This window comes from Dipteris shenzhenensis, chromosome 24, assembly GCF_047967505.1.
Source record: "Dipteris shenzhenensis isolate YYH24624 ecotype China chromosome 24, Dip_SZ_1.0, whole genome shotgun sequence".
NCBI classification, from domain to species: domain Eukaryota; kingdom Viridiplantae; phylum Streptophyta; class Polypodiopsida; order Gleicheniales; family Dipteridaceae; genus Dipteris; species Dipteris shenzhenensis.
Window position 1 is genome coordinate 37,438,615 of NC_141619.1, and position 11,327 is coordinate 37,449,941.

At 40.9% G+C, this 11,327-nt stretch overlaps 1 pseudogene; it reads right to left on the minus strand.

The window, feature by feature from the left end:
- Positions 1-1,760: 1,760 nt before the first annotated feature.
- Positions 1,761-3,725, minus strand: LOC147886568 (dammaradiene synthase pseudogene; annotated as a pseudogene).
- Between the last annotated feature and the right edge of the window lie 7,602 nt (positions 3,726-11,327).

Genomic DNA, 11,327 nt, shown 5'->3' on the forward strand with positions numbered 1-11,327 from the left:
GGTTTGTTAATATAGGCCACTTGAAGGCCCTGATGATCAATTTAAATCCTATATCCGCAGCCTCTGATGAACTAGTTTGCCGATCGATCATGCATGACTTAAACTCGTTTCCATTAACAGAAAAACTCCAATAGAATTGACACAATTTGCATAAGCTTGGTTCATCCCACAACGAAAATACTGCTACATCATATTCATGTGATTTTCTCATGTGAATTGCTTGATTTCAGTTGTGCCTGCTCCCAGGATGTGTAGTGGTAGCTCCTCCAAACATCCATAGATTTCACCAACACCACCAAATCATTCCTGCTTCATTGACCTTCGCTTTAATTTGAGCACCCGAAATAGTAGTAGTGGTATCTATCGAATGTGATTTGTCTATGCAAAACTCTTCTAGTTTCGATTCATGTGCGATTTGGAAAATCGTTATGCATGCAACAAGTAGAAATAAAATTGCAAAAATGTAACAGATGGGGAAATGCAACTAAATTCGTCAACTTCGATGCCGATAGGTTGATCAATGATGTAATGCATGATGTGCCGTTTCATACTATTAGCCATTCGATACTGCTTCTTCTTGGTGCCGATTCCAACTTTTACGCAGTATCATATTATCAGCACGAGTAAGGGCCTTGTAAATATCAAGCACCGCATTCGTAGCATTTGTCAAATAGTCCAAAGGAGCTCACTTGCTTTGCAAGATTGGTGATGCTTGCCCAACGTCCAAAGCAAAAGCCTAATGCATGAAAGATCATCGTGATGGTTAGCCTATTCAACGCTACAATGCCCCTCCAGGATGGCATCCACCTCGCTGGCTTTTCCGCAGCCTCCTGAACCATCCAACAACATGCCAACGTCTTCTAACGTTGCAGGAGCAGCAACAGTTGAACGGCAATTAGCAGCAACACAGAACTTTTAGTAGCAAATTCTGATGCGGTTGTGAATTAGTACTTGGATTAGCAAAGATTGATAATGAGAAGCCTAAATAAGCTTACTCGTGTTTGGGTGTGGCAGGATAATAGATGAAAGTCAAGGAATGCTTAATATGCGCAAGGAACAACTGCAAGGAGTGCCAGCTTCATGAAAGAAGTATACCTCACGAGCTGCTCGTTTCCTGAAAAAGATTAGATATGCTACGCAGGGTATGATGAACACCAAGAAGCTCATGATGAGAGCGCCGATCATAGAGTTAAGAGGGCCGAAGAAGGGGATCAGGATCGCCAAAAACTAGAGCAAGAACGCCACGGGCAGCCAAACGACAACACAAACGAGATAACAGGCATGATGAACGCGAAGCACGTTCTCCCACATGAAATTGAGGGGCAGGATGCAAAGGCCGAAGGCGATAGCCTGAGGCAAACGACTTATTCGTCGGTTTGACAGAAAAGCAGATCGCATACTAATTGCGAGATGAATTGCCAACGAATTCGATTGTGTGAGGTCATCTCGTAAGGCCTAATAGACTGCGAGGGAGTGAGGCCCGGTCGCAACGTAGATGAACTTGTAATTGCGAGACTTTCACATGGAGTGCATGATCTCTCTTTGTAATTGCGAACAATGTATCGAAGGCCAAATTTGCATGGAACCTGCATGCACATTCTAACTACCACTTTTGCAACGTTTCGAAAAAGAGGCATCCAATGGCCCACCATCATCCATTGTAATCTAACGATGCACAATCCCGTCCTCCCCCGAGAGAAAAATTGTGATGCAGAAATGAACTGCAGTACAAAGTTACGTTATGGACGCAAAAATAGTGGTCAATTGTAGTACAAAGTTTTGCAGGATTTTGGGGTACTAGGCTGCTGCTGTATAACATGTAGAGCAGCTCTATAGCGTCCCAGAGCAGTCAAGGGAAAGCTGAGAGCGTACATGTGATACCTGATATAGAAATAGCGAGGAAAACCAGTGCCTGTGAAGGCATCCTCATGCCATGTACCATCAGGCAGCTGAGTTTCAAGAAGATACGCTACTCCTCGTTCAATAGCTTCCTTTTCATAGTTGCCTAATGCATGGCCTGCTGCTAGCAATCCCATGATCGCCCAAGCTGTCTGTGATGCTGTGCTGTTTTCTCCTTGCCCTTTCAGCGATGGATCGTCGTAGCTTCTGCATGTCTCTCCCCACCCCCCATCCTTCCTTTGACACCCCACCAGCCACCTCTCCCCCCTCTCTATCTCCCTCTCATGCTCCCTCGGTGCCACCCTCGCCAACGCTTCTATCGCCCAACACGTCCCGTAGATGTAGTTCACTCCCCACCTCCCATACCAGCACCCTTCCGGCTCCTGCTGCTTGCGAAGATACGCTAAAGCTCGTTCGACTGCAGAGTTTCCGAGCTTTAGGCTCCGGCAGCCTCCAGTCTTGTTCAGAATCCGCCCTGCCATCTCCAGCACCCTTGCCGTCACGTCAGCAGTGGGGGGATCGATCATGGCTTTCAGATCGCCGAACGGAACGCCGTTTAGCCACTCTTGATCGTTGTCCACGTCGAAAGCCCCCCACCCTCCCACCTTGCTTTGCATGCTGGCGATCCATGTCACGGCTCGGTCGATGGCCGCTTCCTTTCTTTCCTCGTTGGGAAGCCGAACTTCGTTCAGCGCCATCACAACAGCCGCTGTATCGTCAACGTCAGGATACCAAAGGTTTTCGAACTCGAATGCCCAGCCTCCTGGTACCGCTCTCCTATTCTTAACCGCCCAGTCACCATAAAGGAGGATTTGCTTCTGCAGGAGCCAGTCGCCACCCCGTTGGAGGGATGGATGGTGTCGGGGAAGCCCCGACTCCGCAAGAGAACGCATTACGAAGGCCGTATCCCAGACAGGAGAGATGCAACTTTGCACCGTATACTGATCTTCCGTCTCTATGGCGAAATTCAGTAAAGCTTGAAGGCCTCGTTCCACGTTGGGATCCGAAACACTGTAACCGAGGAGGTGGAAGGCCAGAATGGAGTAGCACATGGCGGGGCAGATACCACCGATATCTCCCGAAACCTGCTGCCGCTCTAGCACCCATTTCTCCGCTGCTTTCAGTCCTCTTTCTCTGAAGGGCACTAGGTTGTATTTCTCCGCCAACTTAAACACTCTATCAAGGGCGACAAAAAAATCCATCCAGTTCCCCTGTCTTGGTAGCTCAAGTCGGGCATTATTCTTTGATCCCTCTTCAAATAGTTCATCCAGAGTGATTGAAGGGTTGGTTTTGAATTCAGGCTTACGATCGAAGACGATCATCAGGGGGACGACGCAAGATCGTGCCCAAGAGGACATTTCATAAAGAGTCGTCGGGAACCGCTCAGGCAGAAGGATGAGCCAGGGCGGTAATGAGGGAACCCCTCTCCAATCGTAGCAACCGATCAAAGATAGATGCATCTTGGTGAATATCCGCGTTTGGCTTATGCCACCTCGCTGGAGAATAAAATGCCGAGCTTTCTGGAGAGCTGGATCGGATGCTGGTACGTTCAACAAACGTAATGCCATGTAAGCCTCGACTGTGGCGCTCAGTTCTCCTCCGTCACCATAGGACAATTCCCACCCTCCATGGTTGCGTTGCTCCGCTCGAACGTAAGTCTCTATTTTGTGGAGAGGCAGCCTTTGATCCAGCCCCAACACCTTAAAGATGAGAAGTGTTTCCGCTGTACAGGTGATATTACTTTCCAGTTCCGACCACCAGTAGCCTTCAGCGTATTGGATCGACAATAGGTAGTCTTGGGTGCGCTTAATGGCGTCGTTCAAATCCACTGTACACCTTCTTGCATGAGCCATTATCTGCTGCCCAGATGCACGTTGCCTGAAGAGGGGCATCTTTCACCTCGACGCAGCTTCCCGCTGCCTGCAACGCCGCAAATTTCTTCAGCTGGTTTCGATGCTATAACTGTTCACAAGAAACGCAAAGTGAGACCAGAGAATCGAAGAGACTGCACAAAATGAGCTGCGTGATATTATAAATTGCTTTCTGTGCCCGGGAATTTATCATACAATATATTGCTTTCACGCTTCCAGCACAGCTTCCACCACCCTCTTGAGCGTAAGGCAGAAAGTTTGTTGCAGAACACGGTTTGGCAGGACAAATTTGAGCCCTCGTTTTTTGCGGGCTCAGTTGAGGGTGCCTGAACGAATGCAGATGCAAGAATATGCCTAGAAGCCGGCTACTAGAGGCGGAGGAGGCGGAGTTGGGAGGTTTGTCGCTGCGCAGGGAAGGCGAAGAGCTCATGCTTTGGTTTTGACGTATGCCGAACAAAATGCTCAACCCCTCTGCCCCGCCGGACCAACGCGACTCACCATTTTTCTATGCAAGAAAATGGGCCTGCCGGTGTATTTGAATTGAATGAATATTTGTCTCCAGACTAATAGTCCTACAACAAAAGTTGGTTTTTTGGGCGAAAAGGACTATATTCACAAAGTGGAGACCTCCAACTTTTTCTATTTTTAAATATATTGTAATCCAAATACAATATTGTATGTAACACAACACTCAAGAAATACTCAGTTTTAGTCATAAGGTATTCGACTCTGCTTGGCTCCTCTATAATGTCATTCTGTCAATTAGTCTTTTCAATTCTCTTTTATTGTCAGCTTTTTGTCGTACTCTCTTCTTAGAGTCATTATATGGGTTTTTATGAAAACCGGATGTTGTCCCTTATCTCGATGATAATTAGTTCTTATGCTTGGTTGTGTGCTACCTCCTGTGTAGGTCGGTCCTTGCACATCACGTTGTATGAACCATTCCTCGAGTGCTTCACTTCGTGTTCCCTTTTCTAATAATCTCCACCTTCTTCTTTTCCCACATGAGTTTCGTACATATGGGTGTCGTGGTCTAGCACTCATCCAGGCTTATCCTTGTGGTCCAAATCCAAAAATAAGCTCAGGGCTTGCACGTACGAAATGGGAAGTAAAACTTGGGAACCTGGGCCAACAAAAGTGTTCCTTGGCAACTCGATGTTGTAACTTGTAGGTCATAGCCCTTCCACACTCACAAGTGGTAGTGCAATCACATGATATCGAGTTGAAAAGTGAGCCAACAGCCCTACTCTAACTTGGGTGGGAGAGGCACGTACAAGGTAGGTTGTGGTAGGCTATAGAAGGTAATGGTGAAGATGCCAAAAACTAAAGACAAGGAAAAAGGGACAAAAGGGAGAGCAACACTTCCTACTATCTTCCTTTTCATTCTGGACTTCATCAAAAAGAAAAAAGTGATTGGATTGGCCATAATATTGGGACCATGAATGAAAATCACCATGTATATCGCAATCACGAATGATACAAGTGAGAGAAGGGCAAGTGTTTTGAAGTTAAAATATATGTGTATGACAATTGACTTGCAAGTTGGATACCATATATGTTTTTGTAGAAAACAGTTAGAGATACCACCACTCATGCTGCAATACTCATTGATGCTAGTCTTATGTAACATAAGGGAGAATAAACAATTAGAAATGATCTTAAAGATACACTGATGCTAATTGGGTTGGTAGTATTTCTGATAGATGATCTACCAATGGATATGTGTTCTCTTTTGGGGTGTGTTCTAGTGTGTACTAGAAACCAGTTTTATGAGTCTTTGTGTGAGAGAGTACCATGTGGCATATTGGGGGTTATCCCATATACATATGGTACTTGAGTGTACCATATGTATATGGTACACTCAAGTACCATATACATATCAACTGACACATCCCCACACTCCTGAAACCTCTGATCTGCAAAACAATCACACACCACGTGAGAAACTGAGCAGGCTGCACACCACCCAACCATGACATCTACGGGATGTGATCCCGAATCAGGAGATGTCCCCTCCGAGCCACGAGCTGAGCTACTGGCATGAACTCCCAATCAGATCCAAACCAGCCTGGTGTCCCATACCACCAGGTGGCGCTGTGAAGCCCTGGATCTGCCACTGGGCCTTGGGCTACACTAAGATGCAGGCGCACGTCCGCGACTCAATCCATTATTTGTGATTGAATTTTCAATCATCGAAATCATTAGAGTTATCTTTGAAGGCCATTTTAAACTTTTGATCAGTTGACTCCTAATGTTAGCTTTCCTTTTGAAGGTTTTATTTTTTAAAGCCAAGGATAATCTCTCGAGGGGGTCACTATGTATGAACCCTATATATTGTGTTCAAGGTCTATTTATAAAACCCCTTACCTGTGATTTTTTCATTAATAAAATGCACCCTTTTCCTATTGAATCTGTAATTATTTTTCCAAGATACCTTTTTTGGCACCCTTTTATCTTTGAAAATGTGAGAACAAATGAAATTAAATATTCCCTTATGTTGAACTCATGTGATAGTCACATAAAGTATTGAATGGACCCCTGAGGATAATCTTGAAGGCTATTTTAAACTTTTGATCAATTGACTCCTAATGTTAGCTTTCCTTTTGAAGGTTTTATTTTTTAAAGCCAAGGATAATCATGGTATTATCCTAGAGGGTAGCATGATTGTTCACAAAATATCAAATATAAACCGTAAGAGAATATCATGGAATATTAAATATAAAACTAAGTGATGCATTCTCTACTAGCATTGCCTCTTTAGAGGGAGTACAGTTGGAATGGAGAGGATACTCAGAGTTAGCTTCTCCTTTTATAAATTTCCACAAGAAAAAAAAAAAGGTTTCTTAGGAGAAAAGTTATGTCAAGCTAAATGAAACCATGAACTCTAAAATAGGTAAGGAGGTGCTACATATACATGATGTATTATGTATACTTCTCAATATAGTGGTTCTTGGAAGCAGTCAATACCTACAGTTCTGTACATTGTACACTCTGTATTTTAAACCCAAGAAGTTTTTGCTTTTCAAACCTCTCATTTGAGGACTAAAATACTTAAGAAGGGATTTAATGTGAGTAGAAGCAATTGGGCTTTAAATATCAGGCATTCTCCTGCTAAATATTAGCTTGATAAGAGAATCTAATGCTACTCAACTAAATTTTGAGTATGATCAACATAACTTATATTCTCTTTGAGTATGTACCCCCTTGGTTTGATGAGAATTCGGTGACTAGTCTCATGTAACTTCTTTTAGAACTTGCACTCTTCTTTTTAAATCCCTCCTCGAATTACCCCCATTGAGTATGTTGATTTTGAGATTTATAAAGTGCTTGTTCCTTGTTTGAAATTCTAACACTCAAGCTCAGTGCACACAAAGATATAAGTGAAACATTGGTAGCTCATTTTGGAGATGTGCACAAAATTGGAGGTAGAGGTGAAGTGCCTTTTTCCACAATGAGCACCAATTCTCTATTTCAGTTCCAGCCAATGGGACGAGGGATTCTAGCACTAAGAGTGAGTTGGAGTGTCTTCAATGCTCCCACATAGGTACACAAGTTGATGGATGAGCCAATCAAAGATGACTAGCTCTCACATGCTAAGTAGAAAAATTCGAATTCATGATTCGAAAAAATCGGGAAAATCGTTTGATTGATTCCAATGGAAGAAAAAATCGATTTAAAAAGTGGTGACACGTCACATTTTTAAAATAAATCAGCACATCATTTTCACATATTCGTACGAATAAACATGTATTAGGACAAATACGTTACTGCGCTTCTGCATATATCACTGTTTGCCAATGTCTCTTATCTCACGCTTGGTTCCCTAGCCGAGCGTAAGAGATCAAACAAGGAAAAGAAGAAGAAAGGTCCTCAAGATTGTGAAAGCAATCTACAAGGTCTGAAATAAGATGGATTTTTTATTAAGGAGCTTTAGGATCTCATTTTGAGTTCCTGAGATCTCTTGTGAGGTTTTTGGTTTTGGTCTTTGTTCTTTTGTTTGTGGGAGTTCTAGGTTCTCTTTATTGAGTTCCTTAGATCTCTTGTGATAAATATATTTTAGCTCGGGGGGGTCACTCATCATATGTAACCCTATCACGTGAGTTCAAAAGAAGGATATTTTTTATTCCTAAAATTTACAGAAATAAATATACATAAGGGACTATTTAAAATAGTTTTGGAAAAAATTTATAGATTTGTATAGAAAAGGGGTACATTTTAATAATGAAAAAATTTACAGATAAGGGATTTTAAATATAGGCCTTGAATGCACGTGATATAGAGGGTTTATACATAGTGACCCGCCCGAGTATTTTAGATATTTATGTGTTTGAAAAATTTGTTTGTGGGAGCTAAATTTATTGGTGGGAGTTTGAGGATCTCCTTGTTGAGTTCCTTAGATCTCTTGTGAGAAATGTGCTTGTTCTTGTGTCTATGAAATTTGTTTGTGGGAGTTCTAGGATCTCCTTGTTGAGTTTCTTAGATCTCATATGGATAGATTTTTGTATGTAGGAGTTCTAGGATCTCGTTGGTGAGTTCCTTAGATCTCTTGTGAGAAATGGGCTTGTTTTTGTGTCCATGAAATTATGAAATTTGTTTGTGGGAGTTCTAGGATCTCCTTGTTGAGTTCCTTAGATCTCTTGTGAGGATTTTTGTATGTGGGAGTTCTAGGATCTCCTTGTTGAGTTCCTTATATCTCTTGTGAGAAATGGGCTTGTTTTTGTGTCTATGAAACTATGAAATTTGTTTGTGGGAGTTCTCGGATCTCCTTGTTGAGTTCCTTACATCTCTTTTGAGGAATTTTGTATGTGGAAGTTCTAGGATCTCCTTGTTGAGTTCCTTAGATCTCTTGTGAGAAATGGCCTATTTTTCGTGTCTATAAAATTATGAAATTTGTTTGTGGGAGTTCTAGGATCTCCTTGTTGAGTTCCTTAGATCTCTTGTGAGAATTTTTGTATGTGGACGTTGTAGGATCTCCTTGTTGAGTTCCCTAGATCTCTTGTGAGAAATATTTTATTTTATGTTTGTATTCTCACACTTTCTTCGAATGAATATTTAATATTCTTTCAATAGAATGTGAAAGAATACAAAGAGTTTTAAAGTGTATGAATTGAAAGTTTTAAAAGTTATTAGAAGAGTTATCTCATTCTTACACTTTCTTTTGAATGAATATATAATATTCTTTCAATGAACATTTTGTGAATGAATAATTTTCAATTTGAGGGTATTCTTTAAAAAAAAAGAATCCATTTCTTTTTTTATTACTCAATGCTTTCACTTTCTTTTGAATGAATATATAATATTCTTTCAATAGAATGTGAATGAATAATTTTCAATTTGAGTATATTCTTTCAATAGAAATGAATCAATGTCTGAATTTTTATTACTTATTCTTACAATTTCTTTTAAATTAATATTTTATATTCTTTTAATAGAGTGTGATTGAATGGCAATTAATATATTGCATGATTGAACATGTTTTTTAAAGGATAGGTGTTGTTTTTTATAAAATGTGTATTGCAGTATGTTTCTATTGTATACTCAAATTAGTTGTTTTGCATTTTGTTTTTGGCAACTTCAAAAACATGGTGCACAACAAGATTTGGTCATACGTGATGGAGATACAAAAAGTACATGCCTCGGTTTCTTTTTTGCAGTGTAAATATTATGGACACAAGCTCACAGGTAGTTCTACTCGCATCAAGCAACATTTTCTCGGAATAGGCAGTGACATTAGAGCTTGCACATGCACTCTGTCTGATGTACTTATGCTATGAAAATCGTATTTAGAGAAACTAAAGAAAGTGGTTAATCTGACCCAAATAAGAAATTGTTCAAATCAACAAGATGTGAGCATTGAAGGTTGATGAGATTATTGAAAAAGAAGAACCAATAAATGTGAGGAGTGTATCCATACATGAAGGTGATGTAGATATGCTAGCAAGCGGGTCGCAAGTGAGTTTTGATGCGACTAATGCCTGTCAGGTGAAGAAGAGAAAAAAGGGAGAACAATCTTCTATGGAGGATGGATTTCTTCATCAACAACAAGTGCATGAAGAGCACTTAAGATGGACAGAAGCATTTGTTAAAAATGGTATATCATTCAATGTCATGAGAGATGACATGTTTCGTAATGCCTTGAAATCATGTGCTAGACCAGGATTTATTTTGCCAGATTATAATAAAATGCATATGGATCATCTTGATAGAGTCTAACAAACTGTGGTGGATTGCTTGAAAAAAAAGATATTGGACTTTATTTCTACATATGAGTGCACTCTTGCTTTTCATGGATGGACTAGCAAGCAGGCCAGACCTTTGATAAATGTAATGTGCGTTACTCCCAAGGGAACTATGTTTTTGGAGAGTATTGATACGTCTCTAAAAGAAAAAATTTCAGCATATATTGTAAAAATATACAAAAGAGCAATTCGTAAAGTTGGTGGTAGTGATAATGTTACTTCATTAGTAATAGATAATGCATCAAATTACAAGACGATGGGTGAGATGGTCATGGCAAAGTATCCCACTTTGACATGGGTGCCATGTGGTGCTCATACTCTCAACTTATTGTTAAAGGATATTGGACAATTTTTAATTGTGCAACCAGTACTGCAAGATGCTAATGCCGTAGTGAGTTTTATAAAGAGTCATCAATATTTGCATGTAGTATTCAGAGAGCACTCTGTGAAGCAACTCAGGAAATTTTGTCAAACTAGATTTGCTACTTCTTTTCTAGTTCTCGCTAGATTGTTGGACGTGCATCAAGCTTTAGTCGAGACTGTTGCTGATAGACGATGGGTGAATTGGCTTGAAAAAAAGATGTAGTATGCAATACCACACTCTAAATGTGTGCATCTTGTACAATCATCTCTATTCTAGAAAAATGTCGAAAGAATAAAAGAAGGTGTAGAGCCATTTGTAACAGTATTAGGGATGGTCGATGCTGATGCCTTTGTTATGGGTAAAGTGTATTGAAAGATGCCAGAAGCAATGCGACAAGTTAAAGAATTTGTGCGCTTTGCACCTAGGAAGAAGCAACAAGTGGTATATTTGGCCGATAAGGGATGGAAGCAAATGCACACCCCTTTGCATGGAGCTACGTTTGCAGTACATCCATAATATCGAAAGCATGCTCAATCACAGAATCCTGAAGTCATAAGTAACTTTTGACAGGCTTGTAAAAACTTACTTTCAGGATACCAAGGAAAATTGGCCTACCAGCAACGAGTGAGGTATATGAATCGCGAAGGCTTTTTTGGAGATCCTTGGAATCTTGATGCTATTAAGATGACTATTGCACCTACTTGGTGGAAGGAATATGGTGGAGAGATAGTGGAGTTGCAACATGTTGCAACTCATGTGCTCTCTATTGCTGCATCATCGGGTACATGTGAGCGAAATTGGAGTAAATACAATTTTATTCATTCAAAGAGACGCAATCGCTTAAAGCCATCAAGAGCTACAGATTTGGTATTTTGCTTTGGAAGTCTATGATTGTTGAAAGGATTCAATGTTGCGGCTAGGGCAACAAGCGAAGCCACTGTAATGAGAATTGCT